The 19,307-nt window shown below is 45.1% G+C and overlaps 1 protein-coding gene across 1 annotated transcript in view; it reads right to left on the reverse strand.

The window, feature by feature from the left end:
• The window catches only part of SNX8 (sorting nexin 8), a gene marked incomplete at both ends in the record, with an annotated part of 60,412 nt that overhangs the window by 40,977 nt on the left and 128 nt on the right, over positions 1-19,307 (reverse strand). The window lies entirely within an intron of this gene.

The raw sequence follows: 19,307 nt of genomic DNA on the forward strand, positions 1-19,307 counted from the left end.
AGATAAAATGTGGCTTATACATACAAGGAAATATCATTTGGCAGTAAAAATAAATAGAAGCAGAGTGAGGTGGTACAATCTTGTAATCCCAGTACTTGGGAGGCTAAGACAGGAGGATCACAGGTTCAAGGCCAGCCTCAGATACTCAGCAAGACCCTCTGCAATTCAGCAAGACCCTGTTTCAAAATAAAGAATAAGAAGCCGGGCGTGGTGGCACACGCTTGTAATCCCAGCATTTGGGAAGCTGATACCGGAAGATCGAGGTTTGAGGACTGCCTCGGCTACTTAGTGAGGCCCTTCACAACTTAGTGAGACTCTGTTTCAAATTAAAGAATAAAAAATAGGGCAAGGGGTGTATCTCAGAGGTCAAATGCCCCTGGGTTCCATCCTCAGACTCGCAAAATAAAATAAAGAATAAAAAATAGGACTGGAGATATAACTTGGATGTAGAATGCTTCTGGGTTCAATCCTTGGTACCACTAATAAAATAAGAAGCACCAAGTGTGGTGGTGCACCCTTGTAATCCCAGCATTTGGGAGGCTGAGACAGAAGGATGGAGGTAAGCAGACAGCCTCTGCTACTTATTGAGGCTCTTTACAACTCTGTGTGAGACATTGTTTCAAAATAAAGAATAAAAAATGGAGTTGGGGGTATAGCTCGGAGATAGAATGCCCCTGAGTTCCATTCCCAGTGCCTTAAAAAAATAAAATAAAATAAGAAACAGAAGTATTAATATATGCCACCACATGGATGAACCTTGAAAACTAAGTAAATGAAGCCAGTCACCAAAGACCACATATTAATATTATATGGTTTTATTTATATGAAATTCCCAGAACAGACAAATCTAGAAATAGAGAGCAGTGGTTCCCTGGGGCTGAGGGTAAGAAGAAACAGGGTGACTGCTAAGGTAGAGGGTTCTTTCTGGGCTGAAGAAAATGTTTTAAGTTGACTGTGTTGATGGTTACACAACTCTGTAACTATATTAAAACCATTAATTTGAGCTGGGAGTGATGGCACAGGTTTATAATCCCAGTACTTAGAAGGCTGAGACAAGAGGTTCAAGGCCAGCCTTGGCAACTTTGCCAAGACCCTGTTTCAAAATTAAAATTAGGCCTGGGGGTGTAGCTCAGAGATAGAATGCTCCTGAGTTCAAAAGAAACCAAACCACTGCTAGGCGTGGTGAACATGCTGGTGATCCCAGTACTTGGGAGGCTGAGACAGGAGGACCACAGGTTTAAGGTCAGTGCAATAACTTTTAGTGAGACTCTGTTTCAAAATAAAACATAAACCGGGCATGATAGTGCACATTTGTAATCCCAGTACTTGGGAGGCTGACACAGGAGGATTGCTGGTTAGAAGCCAGTTTTGGCAACTTAGTGAGATCCTGTTTCCAAATAAAAAATAAGATAGGTCTGAGGGTACAGCCTGGAAGTAGAAGGCTCCTGGGTTCCATCCCCAGTACCGTAAGTAAGTAAGCAGATGATAGACAGACAGACAGACAGACAGATAGATAGATAGATAGATAGATAGATAGGGCTAGGAGTATCACTCAAAGGCAGATGCTCCTAGATTCAATCTCCAATGTCACCAAAAAAAAAAAAAAAAAAAGGAATCAAACCATTATCAGTCACAAACAGACCGTGGAGTGGCCTAAGACCCAGGGAACTTCGTGTCACACACACACACACACACACACACACTCTGCCATTTTCAGACTAGGAGGCAGCTAGTCCTCTCCAAGGAAGTACAAGGACCAGACCACAAGGGAGGGGAGAAAAAAAATCACTGGTTTGCCTAAGACATCACAAAACTGAAATGCAGGGCTGAAAACACGCCCCTCTCAGATGACTTCCTCTGACTCAAACCAAGAGGCCAGAAGCACCAGCAAATGGCTACCAGACCTCGCTTCCCCCAGAGCCCCAAGCGGCTTCTGAAAGGGCCCATTCAGCTCCAGGCTACGCCTCAAAAGCCTCCAGGGCCTCTTGCTTGGGGAATGTTTAGACATGAGGAGGCCCAATAATTTTTTCCAGGGTTTAAAGGAAAAATTATTTTGGCCACTTTCGAGAAACCTTGGAATAACTGACGAGATCCAATCCATTTTTGGTTTTCAGCGTTGGGGTTTTTTCCCCCCACCCACCTCCTAACATTGACTGGTTCCGTCTGAAAGTGACTCAGGTTTTTCTAGGATCTTCTGACACGGAAGTGAAAATATTCCAAAATATCTGACAGGACCATTTCTCCTTCTAGTGGGGACAAAATGGAGACTTCTCCATTAGCAATCACGTTATTGACCTCCATCAGGAGGCCAAGCAGCACTCGACGGGACCAGCCAAGTGCGATACAGCTGAGCCCACTTAAGACACCACACATGGGTCCAGGTAAGGACCAGGGCAAGCTCCCTGCCTTCCACTGCCTGAGGGGCCCCAACAGGGAATGGCAACTGACCAGAACCCTGAAGCCTTGGAAGTCAGTGCAAACAAACTGGGAACCTAAAAGGCTCCTGCCAGGCACAGTGGCACACACCCGTAAGCCTAGTGCTTGGGAGGATGAGACAAGCGGATCACGGGTTTGAGGCCAGCCTCAGCAACTTAGACCCCCTTTCAAAATAAAAGTTCTAGGGATGTAGCATACCCTACACAGAGCTAGAATGTCCCTGGGTGTAAATTAAACAAATAAAAAGGCTCCTCTTTCACAGTAAGAGAAATAGCTTCTCCTCCACATCGAAATCTTTACTGAATCCAAGACACTTCATTTTCCATGCAAAGGCAGTTAGATCCTTATCTGGCCCCTAGACACCCCAAAACTCCAAGATGAGCTGACTAGGGTACTCTGAATGTGCGTGCGTGTGTGTGTGTGTGTGTGTGTGTGTGTGTGTGTGTGTGTTGTACTAGGGATTGAAGCCAGGGGTATTCTACCTCTGAGGTATACCTCTAGCCCTTTTTATTTTTATTTATTTTATTATTAATTTATTTATTGTGGTACCAGGGATGGAACCCAGGGGCATTCGACCTCCAAGCTACATCCCCAGCCCTATTTTTTATCCTTTATTTTGAAACAGGCTCTCACTAAGTTGCAGAGGGCCTCACTAAGTAGCTGAGGCTGTCTGCAAACCACAATCCTCCTGTCTTAGCCTCTCAAATGCTGGGATTACAAATGTGCGCCACCACGCCTGGCTATTTTTATTTTTCTATTTTGACACAGGGTCTCACTAAATTAGTGCATGCTGGCCTCAAACCTCCAATCCTCCTGCCTCAGCCTTCCAAGTCCTGGAATGACAAGCATGCAACCACATCACCCAGCTTGAATATCTTAAATGATTTGAGGGGAACTCAGCCAGTGCCTCCCAAAATTCATGCAGTCGTTTGCTCAGAGGAGCTGGTGACCCAAGGAGATCTGCTCTGCTCGCGACTCAGCTGGAGACCAACTCTGCCCTGACCAAGCCACGTGTTTTGCTAAATATACTGCAGAACAGAAGCCCAAATGCCAAGTAGAGGAGTAACTGTGGGTGACTGCTCCCCCTCAGAAAGCCATGCTGAAGTCACATGTGCTTTTATCATGTCCCCTCTATCCCGATAAAGCACATCCCCAGAGGCCCCCAGTACTTGGGAGGCTGAGACAGGAGGATCCCAGGTTCCCAGCCAGCCTCAACTACTTAGAGAGGTCCTCTGCAACTCAGTGAGACACTGTTTCAAAATAAAGAATGAAAAATAGGGTTGGGGGTATGGCTGAGAGGTAGAATGCCCCTGGGTTCAATCCCCAGTTCAGAGAGAGAGAGGGAGGGAGAGGGAGAGGGAGAGGGAGAAGAGAAGAGGAAAGAAGAGGAGAGAAAGCACATCCTCATTCCAAGAAAAGAAGCGTACGTCACAAAGGCCTTGGCCGTAAGTATGAGAAAGCCCGATGCCAGTACTTCGCCATCGGAAAGGCTACTAAAGAGGGAAGTTGCGTGCCAGCGAAGGCGGATGAGTGGTCACGGGCAAGCCTAAAGGAGGCCCCTAAGGCGGGTGCATGGCGTCACAGGGCTGCTAGGAGGTTTAACCATTTTCCAGGTAAGGAACCAAAGGGAGTCCACACCATATGACTGGACTGAGTCAGGTGCAAGGCCAGCTCCCACTGTACTTGCTGCTCAGCAAAGAACAAGAGCTCTAACCTGTGGCACCAACAAGCCAGGGTTGCAAGTGCTTGGACTTGCTGCTGCCCCCAGGGAAAGCACTCACCTACACGGACAGAAGAACTCTGAATTTTGCAGAACCTTCCACCAGTCCCTCTTTCTCATCCCCCCCAACCAGTGCTTAAGCTCCAACTGCATACAGAGGCCTGGCCTTCCTTTCTCCCTTGCTTCTGACCATGGGTCCTCAACTACTATTCAGGACTCAGACTGGCTGGGCATGGTGGTGCATTGCCTGTGATCCCAGATATTCAGGAGGTTAAGAAGGGACAAACTGCTGGGTGTGGTGGCACACACCAGTAATGCCAGTACTTGAAAGGCTGAGACAGGAGGATCAGAGGTTTGAGGCCAGCCTCAGCAACTAAGGCCCTTCACAACTTAGTGAGATCCTGTTTCAAAATAAAATGTAAGGGCCGGGCATAGTGGTGCACGCTTGTAATCCCGGCGATTGGGAGGCTGAGACAGGAGGATCACACAGGTCCGAAGCCAGCCTCAGCTACTTAGTGAGGCTCTCAGCAACTTAGTGAGACCCTGTTTCCAAATAAAATATAAAATAGTTCTGGGAGTATAGCCCAGAGGTAGAAAGCCCCTGGGTTCCATCCCCAGTACCACCAAAAATAATAATAATAATAATAATAATAATAATAATAATAATAACAACAACAACAACAATAAGAGCCACACTTGTAATCCCAGTGCTTGCTTGGGAGGCTGAGACAGGAGGATCACACAGGTTCAAAGCCAGCCTTGGCTACTGAGTTCCATCCCCAGTACCACCAAAAATGAATTTTAAAAAATAAGAAAAGGACAATAAGAAAAGGACAGCCTCGGCAACATAGTGAGATCCTGTTTCGAATTAAAATATTAAAAGCGGGGCGTGGTGGCACACACTTGTAATCCCAGCATTCGGGAGGCTGAGACCTGAGGATCGCGGTTCGCGGACAGCCTCAGCTACTTAGTGAGGCCCTCTGCAACTCAGTGAGACCCGGTTTCAAAATAAAGAATAAAAAAAAAAAAAAAACAGGGAAGGGGGGGTAGCTTGGAGGTCAAATGCCCCTGGGTTCCATCCCCAGACCCCCCCAAATTAAAATATTAAAAAAATAGGGTTAGGGGTATATCTCAGGGGTAGAACACCCCAGGATTCAATACCCAGTACTAAAAACTTTAAATAAAATTAAATCTCTTTCTGACTCGACATGGTGGTGTGCAGCTATAATCCTTGGAGGCTGAGGAAGAAAGATCACAGGTTTGAGGCCAGCCTCAGCAACTCCATAAGGTTCTCAGCAACTAGGAGAGACCCTGCTTCAAAATTAAAAAATAAGACAGAGCTGGGGTTATAGCTCAGAGGTAGAATGCCTTTAGGGTTAATCTTCAGCACCACTACTCCCCCCTCAAAAACAAAAACAAAAAAAAACTTCTGGTGCAGGACTCCAATAGGAAATCTGGAAATACAATTCTTGAAAGACAAGACCCACCCCAGCCTGGCCTAGAACTCCTCAGGAGCCACTGGGTGAAGTTTCAGTGCTGAAGGTAATTATTAGCCGCTGCACAAAGTCAGAACTCATCCAAGCCCTCTTCATGCAGACTGCCCTTGCGAAGGGATGCTTTCAACAGCAGGGAGGTTCCTGCCATCTCCTTGCTTCTCGGAGGAGCCAACACAGACTAGAGGGTGGCACTAAGGGAATCCAACAGCCCTACAGCCTGGCGTGGTAGCACACGCTTGTGATCCCAGTACTTGGGAGGTTGAGACAGAAGGATCACAGGTTCAAGGACAGCCTCAGCAACTAGTGAAATTCTCATTAACCTAGCGAGACTCTGTTTCAAAATAAAAATAATAAAGGGTAAGGGGCATAGCTCAGAGGAAGAATGTCCCTGGGCTCAATCCCCAGTAACACACACACACACACACACACACACACACACACACAAAATAGCCCTACAAAACTTTTTTTTTATAGTACTGGAGTTTGAACATTTGACCTCCGAGTTACAACCCCTGCCCTATTTTTTATTCTTTATTTTGAAACAGGGTCTCACTAAATTGCAGAGGGCCTCACTAGGTGGCTGAGGCTGTCCGCAAACCGCTATCCTCTGGTCTCAGCCTCCCAAATGCTGAGATTACAAGCGTGCACCACCATGCCCGGCATTTGAAACAGGGTCTCACTGAGTTGCAGAGGGCCTCACTAAGTAGCTGATGCTGTCTGCGAACCGTGATCCTCTGGTCTCAGCCCCCTGAATGCTGGGATTACTAGCGTGCGCCACCATGCCCAGCTTATTTCTTGTTTTGAAACAGGGTTGCACTACATTTGAGGCTGTCCTCGAATCTGTGATCCTCCTGTCTTTACCTCCCAAGTACTAGAATTACACCAAACCTGGATTTTTTTTTTTTTTTCCTTTATTGAAACAGGGTCCATTTAAGTTGCTTGGGTGTTGCTAAATTGTTGAGGCTGGCCTTGAATCTTCAACCCTCCTGTCTCACCTTCCAGAGTACTGGAATATAAATGTGCACCACTGAACCCAGCTACAAAACTATTTTTAAAACAGGACACCCCTCCCCACGCCCTGGTTCCATCCTCAGTACAAAAAAAAAAAAAAAATAGGACCCCTTACCTGGTCTGGTGGCATGCACTGTAATCCTGGTAATTGGGAGGCTAAGACAGAAGGATCACAGACTCAGGGCCAGCCTCAGCAATGTAAAGAGGCCATCCACAACTTATTGAGACCCTGTTTCAAAATAAAAAAAATAAGCACGGTAGCACATGCTTGTAATCTCAGTACTTGGGAGGCTGAGACAGGAGGATCCCAGGTTTGCCACCAGCCTCAGCTACTTAGTGAGGCCCTCTGCAACTTAGTGAGACACTGTTTCATATTAAATAATAAAAAATAGGGCTAGGGATATAACTTGGAGGTAGAATGTCCCTGGGTTCCATCCCCAGAACCACAAAAATAACTAAATGAATAAAAATTGAAACAGGACTGGGAGTGTAGATCAGAGGTATCATGGTCCTTTTTTTTTTTTTTTTTTTTTTTTTTTTTCCCAGTACTAGGGACTGAACTCAGGGGCATGACACCTCTGAGCTATACTCCAGCCTTATTTTATTTTTTATTTTGAAACAGAGTCTAACTAAATTGTGGAAGGCCTCACAAAGTTGCTTAGGCTGGCTTTGAACCTGCAATCTTCCTGTCTCCGCTCCCCAACTAGGATTACAAGCCTACATCACTTCACCCAGCTTAAACAGGACCCCTTCCATGCACCTACATTTGCTTACTGTCTCGTGTTATCAAATATAAAAACTTTTTTTGTATTGTGATATATGTTACACACATACTTGAAAGCAGTATAGCTGGGCAAGGTGACAAACATCTATAACCCCAGTGCTTGGGAGGCAGGCACTCTCATCAACCTAGTGAGACCCTGTTTCTAAATAAAAAATAAAATTGGGCTGGGGGTATAGCTCGAAGGTAGAATGCCTCTGGGTTCAACCCTCAGTATCAAAAAGAAAAAAAGAAAGAGGTATAAAATTTCTGTGGAATCCTAAAGGTGGATTACTTGCCTAGCATGCACAAGGCCCTAGCTCAATACCCAGCACTACAAAATAAGGAAATCAACCTAGAGGCATTTGAACAAAATTATATTTCAATCACATTGTAACCATCATCCTGGTTAGAAATTATATTACCACTGGCTCCCAAGAAACTGCCCTTACACTGTATCCTTTATAGATAAGACCCCCTTTCTCCTTCCAGACAACCACTGACCTAATTTTTATGGTATTTTCTTTGCCTTTCATTTATACTTTTATCACCCACATAAGCATTCCCACAAATAAATTTGTCTGAACATTACAAAAACTGGAGTTGCACACTATGTTTTATTTTTGTTTTTGTTTAGGGTACTGGGGATTGAACCAAGGGCGGTCTACCTCTGAGCTACACCCTCTAGTCCTTTTATTTTTTATTTTGAGACTGGGTGGGCCTCACTAAGTTAATGCACACTGGCCTTTAACTTGAGATCCTCCTGCCTCAGTCTCCCAAATACTGGGAGTACAGGTGTATACCACTGTGTCCAGTGACAGTGTTTTTTGTTTTTGTTTTTGTTTTCCTGGCGTATGGTTTATTAGCATTCTCACTATGGAATAAAGGACCTGGTCTCAGACTTATATAAGGTTAGAGAACAGAACCTCTCTCATGTCATCTAAGGACATCCCTCCAGCTCTAAAAGCTTAATAATTGTGTTTGCTAATATTCTGAATCAACATATACAACTGATAATGACTTAGGAACCTTCAAGGCCCTGTTTCAAAAATAAAAAGAGAGCCGGGCATGGTGGCACACATTTGTAATTCCAGCATTTGGGAGGCTTTGACAGGAGGTTCTCGAACAGCCTCAGCTATTTAGTGAGGCCCTTTGCAACTCAATGAGACCCTGTTTCAAAATAAAGAATAAAAAATAGGGCTGAGGGTGTAGCTCAGAATGCTCCAGGGTTCCATCCCCAGAAGTGCAAAATAAATAAATAAATGAATAAGCAAATAAATAAATGAAAAACAAACAAACAAACAAACAAATAAATAAATAAATAGAAAGAAGTTGGGCATGGTAGAGCATGCTCATAATCCCAGTACTGGGGAGGCTGAGACAGGAACATCGCAGGTTTACAGCCAGCATTAGCTACTTAGAGAGGCCCTCCATAACTTAGTGAGACCCTGTTTCAAAAATAAAGAATAAACAAAAAATAGGGCTGGAAATATATCTTGAAGGTAGACTGGCCCTAGGTTCAATCCTCAGTACAGTAAAAAAAATAAATAAAAAGTAAAATAAAATAAAAAATAAAAAGGGCTGGGGATGTAGCTCAGAGGTAGAATACCTTGGGTTCAATACTCCTCACCCCCCAAAAAAGTCAAATGAAGACAATTTTTTTATATTAAAGAATCAGTTCTAGAAAATGCAAGAACATCTTTAGGTCAAATTTTATAACACTAGCACTTTACAAATACAAATACTAGACGGGCGTGGTGGCGCACGCTTGTAATCCCAGCATTCGGGAGGCTGAGACCAGAGGATCGCGGTTCACAGACAGCCTCAGCTACTTAGTGAGGCCCTGTGCAACTCAGTGAGACCAGTTTCAAAATAAAGAATAAAAAATAGGGCAGGGGCTGTAGCTCGGAGGTCAAATGCCCTTGGGTTCCATCCCCAGACCCGAAAAAAAAAAAAAAAAATTACATTCCTTGCTACATGATTCTGCAGATATGCAATAGAAAATTTATAAAACTACTTAGCAGTGCAGAAAAATATCTTCTGGAAGGAAGAGACTGTAAAAACATATATCCGGGACACGGCATCCAGAACTACATAACAAGCACTCACACAGGAAAAAAAGGAAATGCCCCAAGTGCCCCAAGACTATGTAAATGTGGGAGGATGATGGGCGAGGCGTCCTTACAAAATGCTTGCACTTGTGGTTATATGATTTTTATAAGAACATTTTTTCAAAGCACCAATTCACGTATTGCAATAAAATTATGCTGGGCCTCCCAGGCGTGGTGGCACACTCCTCTAATCCCAGGACTAGGGAAGCTGAGACAGGAGGATTCCAGGTTTCTGGCCAACCTCAGCAGCATAGTGAGATTCTGGGCAACTTAGACCTTATTTCCAAATAAAAAATAAAAAGGGCGGAAGGTGTAGCTCAGAGGTAGAATGCCCCTGGATTCAATGCGCAGGGCTTCAAAAAATTTTTCTTCTTTTAAATTGTACTGGAAGCCGGGCGTGGTGGCGCACGCTTGTAATCCCAGCATTCGGGAAGCTGAGACCAGAGGATCGCGGTTCGGGGACAGCCTCAGCTACTTAGTGAGGCCCTCCGCAACTCAGTGAGACCCGGTTTCAAAATAAAGAATAAAAAATAGGGCAGGGGGTGTAGCTCGAAGGTCAAATGCCCCTGGGTTCCACCCCCAGACCCACAAAAAAATAAAAAATAAAAAATAAAAAATAAAAATAAAAATAAAAATAAACTGTACTGGGCCTGATTATAACTCATTCATTAGACTCCTAGTGGGCAACACTTAACCAACGCAAACCAGGCTTTGGAAGCCTGCTGGATGGAAAATAATGTAATCTTATTTGTTCAGAGATATTACCAACCTCAACTTGCTCTACTCCATATGAAACTATTTCCATAAGGAAAAGGAAATTCCACTAGGAAAATATGCAAAGCTTGATTTCTGAGGGCAATGAAGCTCCTGTGGTTGAGCCCTACCTATAATCTTCAAGGTGGTGGGCAGAGCCTTGGGCTCGGGCAACAACACAACAGGTGCTGGGCAGCTGTGCCCTCTGCCCACCAGTGCAACTGCCCTGTAGTCTCTCCCCACCACCCCACACACAGGAAAGCAAAACAACTCTTTTTTGTTACATTTTTCTCAAGAAAGAAAAAAATATATTACCAAAACAGAATTCCCCCACCCAGAAAACATCACTTTCTTGTTAACCACAAATTCTGGCAAAATCTGTTCCACATAATAGTGATTCAGTTAGTTCCTCTTTCTTCAAGTTGACACGTTTTTACCTTGCAAATATGTGTCTGTCTGTCTCTCTCTCTCTCTCTCTCTCTCTCTCTCTCTCTCTCTCTCTCTCTCTGTGTGTGTGTGTGTGTAAGAGGAAGAAAAAAGTTTAAAGACCAAAAATTTAAACTTTAAAAATATTTGCACTTATCGAACTAAATAATGATGCTATCTTTTAAAAAATGTATGGCACACATTTATAATTAATACTTGGGAGGCTGAGATGGGAGGATCACAGGTTCAAAGAGAGCCTTAACAACTTAGTAAAGCTCTCAGCAACTTAGTGAGACCTTGTTTCCAATTAAAAAACAAAATAGGAAGCCGGGTATGGTGGCATAAGATTGTAATCCCAATACTTGGAAGGCTGAGACAGAAGGATGGTGGTTCACCCAACAGCTTCAGCTACTCAGTGAGGCCCTCTGCAACTCAGTGAGACCTTGTTTCAAAATAAAGAATGAAAAATAGGGCTGGGGGTGTGGCTCCGATGTAGAATACCCCTAGGTTTAATCGCCATTATGCAAAAAAAAAAAATTACAATAAAATGTGTAGCTAGGCGTGGTGGCACATGCTTATAATTCCCGCACTTGGGAGGCTGAGACAGGAGGATTGCACAGGCTCGAAGCCAGCCTCAGCTACTTAGTGAGGCTCTCAGCAACTTAGTGAGAACCTGTTTCCAAATAAAATATAAAATAGGTCTGGGAGTGTAGCCTGGAGGTAGAAAGCCCCTGGGTTTCACCCCCAGTACCACCAAAAAAAAAAAAAAAAAGTGTAAAATAGAGGGAGAGGAATGCACCAAATTCCATCCCCCCTTAATTAGAACAGTGTGTGTGTGTGTGTGTGTGTGTGTGTGTGTGCGCGCGCGCACGCGCGCGCGAGCAGTACTGGGGATGGAACCCAGGGGCATTCTACCTCAGAGCTACATCCCCAGCTCTATTTTTTATTCTTTATTTTGAAACAGGGTCTCACTGAGTCGCAAAGGGCCTCACTAAGTAGCTGAGGCTGGCTGCAAACTTTGCGACCATTCTGTCTCAGCCTCCGGAATGCTGCGATTACGAGTGTGTGCGACCTCGCCCGACAAAACAGTCATCTGAGGTATAATTTAATCACTGTAAACTGCATAAATCTTAGGTGACAGCTCAATGATTTTTAACAAATGTAAATAATACACAGAGAAGAAGAAAAACAACATGGGCAAGGAACTGCAAGTCAGGGGTGTCGGAGCCTGGGTGCAGCAGGAAGAGAAGGTGGGACTGGCTGCGTGGTATCTGGGTGGCAATGAAGGTCTGGGCCTGGATCACAGAAAACACCAGAGCTTCCCGCTGAATGGAATGTATGGAATGCCATCAAAGGAGCCACAGAACACAAGCAAAGCCCGATTCCCCCAGGTTCCCAAGAATAATTTAAGTCCCAAGGACTGTGTGAAGAGTTAAGATACCCAGTAGTAACTTGCAGCACGTATTGTTATTTGTGTATTATGCACTTGCAGAAGACCAGATTAAATGATCAAGCACATACCATGCTCGCTTGTTGCAACTTTAAATCAGAGTCACTGAGTTTTATCATCTCAGAATGGCCCCTTGGCCCCTTGGACTTTTTTTTTTTTTTTTTAATGTAGCCTTGCTTATCCTGCACTGTCAAGGAACAGGGTGCTACATTCATCTTGCTATTATGAGTTACAATTTCAGCATAAAATCCTTAGTGGCAAGTATCCAAAATACAAAATAACTGCTACAAACTAGTAAGAAAGAAAGAAAGAAAAAAAACCCAGCCCCTTAAGAACAAAGACATAAACAGTCAAGTCAGAGAGAGCCTATACATGAAAGAAATAATACAAGAAAAGAAACTAGACCTCACTACTAAAGAAATGCAAAATAAACAAAAATCTTAACTTTTCTACACCTGAAGGGAGGTTTTAAAAATGGGCACACCTGTAATCCCAGTATTTGGAAGGTCAAAACAGGAAGATCACAGGTTCAAAGACCAGCCTCAGCAATTCAGCAAGCCCCTCTTTCAAAATAAAAATTAGCCATGTAAGGTAGAGCACACCTGTAATCCCAGTACTTGGGAGGCTGGGATGGGAGAGGATCACAAGTTAGAGACCAGCCTCAGCTGCATATGGAAACCCTGTTTCAAAGTAGAAAAAAAAAAAAAGGGCTGGGGCGGTATAGCTCAGAAGTAAAATGCTCTTGGGTTCAATCCCCAGTACCATAAAATAAAATTGATACAATAAATAAAATAAAGTAGAAAACAGGCATGTTGGTACATATGCTTATAGTCCCAGACCTTAGGAGGCTGAGATGAGAAGATTGCTTGTTCAAAGCCAGCTTCAGCAATTTAGTGAGAGCCTAACTCAAAATAAAAAATAGGGCAGAGGATGGAACTCAGAGGTAGAACACCCCTGAGTTCAATCCCCAATACCATAAAAATAAATAAATAAATAAATAAATAAATAGGGACGGGGGTGTAGCTCAAAGGTAGAATGCCCCTGGGTTCAACCCCCAGTACCAAGCCGGATGTGGTGGCACACGCTTGTAATCCCAGTACTTGGGAGGCTGAGACAGGAGGATTGCAGGTTAACAGCCAGCCTCTGCTACTTAGTGAGGCCCTCCGCAAATTAGTGAGACCCTGTTTCAAAATAAATAAAAAGTAGGGCTGGGGGGGATGTAGCTCGGAGGTAGAATGCCCCTGGGTTCAATCCCCAGTTCTACCATAAAAAATAAAAAAAATAAAAAATAAAAAAATTCCCAGTACCAGTAATAAAAATAGCTGAAAATAGTGGCACAAAGCTGTAATCCTAGTACTTGGGAAGCTGAGACAGGAAGACCGCCATTCAAAGACAGCCTCAGTAACTTAGTAAGGCTCTTAGCAAGACCGTTTTTAAATAAAAAGAAATAAAATAGAACTGAGGGTTCTGAGAAGGCCCCTGGGTTCCACCCTCAGTACCAAATAAAAAAATAGAAAATAAAAATGAAAATAAAAAGCCAGGTATGGTGGCGCACACTTGTAATCCCAGCATTCGGGAAGCAGAGACTGGAGGATTGGGTTTGTGAACAGCCTCAGCTACTTAGTGAGGTCTTTCGCAATTCAGTGAGACTCTGTTTCAAAAATAAGAAAGACTAAAAAATAGGGCCGGGGGTGTAGCTCAGAGGTACAATGCCCCCTGGGTTCCATCCCTGGTACCACAAAAAAAAAAAAAAAAAAAAAGAGAGAGAAAGAGAATAAAAACTAATAAAATTGGCATTTAATGATGATGAGATTACAGGGAATTATCCTTTTAATGCATTGCTGGTACAGGTATAAAATGGCAAAAGCCACCATGACAAAACAAAAAATGTGCAAGCCCTATGATTCACCAATTCTGCTCCTACAATGTATTCTAGTGGCAGGCAAAATAACAGAACCCAAAGATAATCCCCAGAACCTGTGACTATGTTAGTTTTACCTGGGGAAAGGGAATTCAGATCGCAGTGAGAATGAGAATGCTAATGTGCTGGGCTAAAAACAGGGAGATGATTCTGCATTATCTGGGTAGACCTAAAGTGATCACAAAGATCCTTAAAAGTGGAAAAAAGAAAAGCCAGGCGTGGTGGCACAAACTTGTAATCCCAGCATTTGGGAGGCTGAAACGTTCAAGGACTGCCTCAGCTGTGAGGCCCCTTGCAACTCAGTGAGACCCAGTTTCAAAATGAGAATTAAAAAATAGGGCTGAGGGTGTAACTCAGGGGTAGAATGCCCCTGGGTTCCATCCCCAGGACCAAACAAAAAAATAAATAAGGAGCCGGGCGTGGTGGCGCACGCTTGTAATCCCCGCGCTTGGGAGGCAGAGACAGGAGGATCGCGCAGGTTCGAAGCCAGGCGCATGCGCTGGCTTAAGAGACCCTGTTTCCAAATAAAAATACAAAATAGGTGTCTGGGAGTGGAGCCCGGAGGTAGAAGGGCTTCCAGGAACCCCAGAACCACCAAATAAATAAATAAATAAATAAATAAATAAATAAATAAATAAGGAATTAAAAAAAAATAGGACTGGGGGTGTGGTTCGGAGGGAGAATGCCCCTGGGTTCCATCCCTGGTGCCGCAGGTAAAGAAAAAGAAAAAGGAAAAAGTGGAAAAAGGAGAACCAGAGAGGAGGCAACAGGAGAGAGATTGAGCCCAAGGTTGCAGGGAAAAGGGGACCGACAGGCAACAAATGCAGGCACCTCCAGAAACTGGAAAGGCCAGGAAATTCTCCTTTCAACCCTCCAGAAGGAATGCAGCTCTGCCTATACTTGATTTTGACCCAATGAAATTTATTTTCCAACACTGACCTCCAGAACCATGAAATGATAGGTTTGTATTGTTTAAGCCACTAACAACTGCAATAGTAAACAGATACACGACCTTAGAGAAACAGGCTGTACATACACAAGAAGCATGTATTTCTGAGCATATTGACATATAAAAAATAAAACAATAACAGCTGGGTGTGGTGGCACATGCTTATAATCCCAGTATTTGGGAGGCTGAGACAGGAGGATCTGGGTTCAAGGACAGCCTCAGCTACCTAGTGAGGCCCTCTGCAACTCAGTGAGACCCTGTTTCAAAATAAGGAATAAAAAAACAGGGCTAGGAGTGTGGCTTGGAGGTAGAATGACTCTGGATTCCATCTCCATTACTGCAAAAAAAAAAAAAAAATAGAGCTGGAGGTGTAGCTCAGGGTAAAATGTTCCTGGGTTCGACCCCCAGTACCACAAAAATAAAAAAATAACGAAAAGGTGCACCCCACCGGGTGTGGTGGCATACCTATAATCCCAGTGTTTGGGACGCTGAGACAGAAGGATGGAGGGTTTGTGACAGCTTCAGCTACTTAGTGAGGCCCTCTGCAACTTAGTGAGACCTTGTTTCAAAAGAATAAAAAATAGGGCTGGGGTGTAGCTCAGAAGTAGAATGCCCCTGGGTTCCACTTCCAGTACCACAAAATGTAAAAAAAATAACGCATCCCAAACTGATAGCACTGATTACCTCTCTGGCAAAGGGGGTAGGTGACTACAATTGAATAGGAATTTTACTTCATCTATAATGGTGTGTGTGTGTGTGTGTGTGTGTGTGTGTACGCGCACAGTACTGGTGATTGAACTCGGGCATTCTACCTCTGAGCTACACTTTCAGTTTTATTTATTTATTTTTATTTATTTATTTTTTTTTTTGCGGGTCTGGGGATGGAACCCAGAGGCATTTGACCTCCGAGCTACACCCCCTGCCCTATTTTTTATTCTTTATTTTGAAACAGGGTCTCACTGAGTTACGAAGGGCCTCACTGAGTAGCTGAGGTTGTCTATGAACTGCGATCCTCTGGTCTCAGCCTCCCAAATGCTGGGATTACAAGCGTGTGCCACAACACCCAGCTTATTTTATTTTTTATTTGGAAACAGGGTCTCAATAAATTGCTGCTGCTGGCTTTGAACAAGCAATCCTCCCATCTCAGTCTTCCAAGAACTGGGATTACAGGTGTGTGCCACAACACCCTCCTATCCTACCTTTTTTTTTTTTTTAAAGAAAATGTCAGCGGGGCGTGGTGGTGCATGCTTGTAATCCCAGCATTCGGGAGGCTGAGACCAGAGCATGGCAATGAGCATGGCAGTGAACATGGAGGTTTGTGGACAGCCTCAGATACTTAGTAAGGCTCTGCAACTCGGTGAGACCCTGTTTCAAAACAAAGAATAAAAATTAGAGAAGGGGGTATAGCTCGAAGGTAGAATGCCCCTGGGTTCCATCCCCAGACCTGCAAAAAAAAAAAAAAAAAAGAAAAAGAAAAGAAAAGAAAATGTCAATGTCAGGTGTAGCACACACCTGTAATCTCACTCAGTATTTGGGAGGCTGAGACAGGAGGATCAGTGGCTGGAGGCCTGCCTTAGCAACTTAACAAACCCATTTTAAAATAAAAAGGGCCTGTGGGCAGAGCTGAGAGGCAGAATACCCCTGAGTTCAATCTCTAGTACTAGGGAGAAGTGGGGGGGGGGTGGTTGTGAAGGAAGGAAAATAAATGTATTTATCCATGTATTGCATAATTGCAGGTTAAGTTTTTAAGTAAGGTGTGGTAGCACACACCTGTAATCCCAGTACTTAAGAAACAGAGACAGGAGGATTACAGGTTAAAGGCCAGTGCTCAGTAACTTAACAATACCCTGTTTCAAAATAAATAGGGCTGGGGGTGTAGTTTGGTGGTAGAATGCCCCTGGTTTCAACTCCAAGTATCTCAAAAACGCACACACACCCCATTGGTTTTTGGTTTGGGGCTTTTTTGGTACTGGGGATGGAATCCAGGGAACTTCTATCTCCAAGCTATACTCCCAGACCTATTTTTATATTTTTACTTGGGAACAGGGTCTCACCAAGTTGCTGAGAGTCTCACTAAGTAACTGAGTCTGGATTCGAACTTGCACAATCCTCCTCTCTCAGCCTTCCAAGTACTGGGATTACAAGCGTGCGCCACTATGCCCAGCATCAGTTAATTTTTTAAGAAAGGAGTTACCCGAGAGCATTCACAGCTTAAGCTTCAGATGAAAACTACCATGAGCATGAAAAATTATTTTTCTGGCAATCCTGAAGGCACTACAAAGAGAGAGACCTCACAGTGCTCACATGAATACTACCAGTGGCTCTGACTATGTGAACAAGACAGAAAAATTTCCTGTACACATGTAAGCCAAACTACAACTCTGGGAAGTCAAACTTTGTGATCTGTGAAACACATGCATATTGTCTCTGGACCAAATTTATTTCCAAATGGTTAGGTTTTTTGACCCCAGTCCACCCAGCCTAGGTCCCCACAAAGACTCACCACTCTGGGAGAGTCACTCACCTCTGGGTTACCTTTCCCAAAGTGAAAATGGTTTACTAGAGCCGGGCATGGTGGCGCACGCTTGTAATCCCAGCATTCGGGAGGCTGAGACCTGGAGAATCGTGGTTCGCGCACAGCCTCAGCTACTTAGTGAGGTCCTCTGCAACTCAGTGAGACCCGATTTCAAAATAAAGAATAAAAAAACAATAGGGCAGGGGGTGTAGCTCGGAGGCAGAATGCCCCTGGGTTCCATCCCCAGACCCGCAAAAAAAAAAAAAAAAAAAAAAAAAAAAAAAAATGGTTTACTACACCACTTCACCTCCCTGCGAGGATACCAACAAGGTGGCAAATTAAATGACCCAGAAGGCTGTGAATCCCACTTTTAGACTCAACCAGCTGTTTTGTGAATCTAAAGCAGCACTAGCCAGGCAAAGTGCACATGCATCTGCGCTTTCAATCCTAGAACTTGGGAGGCTAAGACAGAAGGAACACAGGTTCGAGGACAGCCTCAGCAATTTAGTGAGGCTTTCAGCAACCTAGTGAGACCCTGTTTCCAAATAAGCATTAAAATCAGTCTGGGGGTATAGGGCAGTTAGAATGCCTCTGGGTTCAATTCCCAATACCTTAAAAAAAAAAAAAATCTGAAGCACTACATTGCACATTGCAACATGGCTAGTGGATAACGTTAACATTGCTGATAAAAATCACACACACACACACACACACACACACACACACACACACACACGAGCAAGGCAAACTACCTGTGGAAATTCCAGGTAAAGTCAAACGGAGGGGAAGGCGGCTCTGGAGAGTCCAGAGCTCAGGCTGCCAGCAAATCACACCAGAAAGACAACCTTTAGGTGAGTCCTGTATGAAACATTTATAGCACTCCCTATACTTGCAAAGCAAGCTCAGAACCACCACCACCACCAATCCCCTCTGGCCACTCTGAGTAGCTTTACAAATCGGGTAGAATCGACATTCCAGTCCAGTCACAGCCTCGCGTTCGGAAGTGAATCAGGGAAGGGGTCCAGCCTAGGGCCTTGGTATCAATGGGTCCAGGCTGGGCTTCCAACATGTGACCTCCAGAACACGATGTTCTACCCAAGAGGCGTTGTCACATGCTTCCCCTTACCCAGACACAAGCCAGAGGAAAAACTAAAGACCAATCTGGAGAGGCATTCTGCCTAGATGTGCGGTCTTTCCACCAGTTGACGCAGTCAAATGCAACCATGCCCTCCCTCCCCGGATTTCGGCGCCACTCCCCCCACCCCACCCCCCGCCCCGGAGCTCGCGGGGAACGAGCCCGCCGCCCCGCCCTCCAGAACTCATCTGGACCACCATCACCTCCTCGGCGACGCCTGCCAACCCCGCCTCGGGTCCCGCCAAGGCCAGTGCCCCTCACCAGGAGCCACCTACCACGTCTCCACAGAGGGGAGGGCACAGGAAGGACACTCGAATCGAGGGGCGCCCCGCCACGCTCGCACCTACACCCCGACGCCGGCCGCGCCTCTGCACGCTGGGAGGACACCGGGGCGCCGCGGGAACCCCTCCCTGCCACCGCCGGCCCGGGCTGGGCACCGAGCGCGGGGACGCCGCCGCGGCCCGGGCCGCGATGGGGAGGGCGGGACCCGGGAAGGTCCCCAGAAGCCGGGACGCGGGCTCGCGGGCCAGGCAGGGGTGGCCCCGGACAGGTGGCCCCGGGCGCGGGAAGGAGCGCGGAAAAGGCCGCGAGCGGGAAGCCGCGGAGCCCGCGGAGGGCCTGGGC

The sequence above is a fragment of the Muscardinus avellanarius genome (genome assembly GCF_963383645.1).
Source record: "Muscardinus avellanarius genome assembly, chromosome: 10".
NCBI classification, from domain to species: domain Eukaryota; kingdom Metazoa; phylum Chordata; class Mammalia; order Rodentia; family Gliridae; genus Muscardinus; species Muscardinus avellanarius.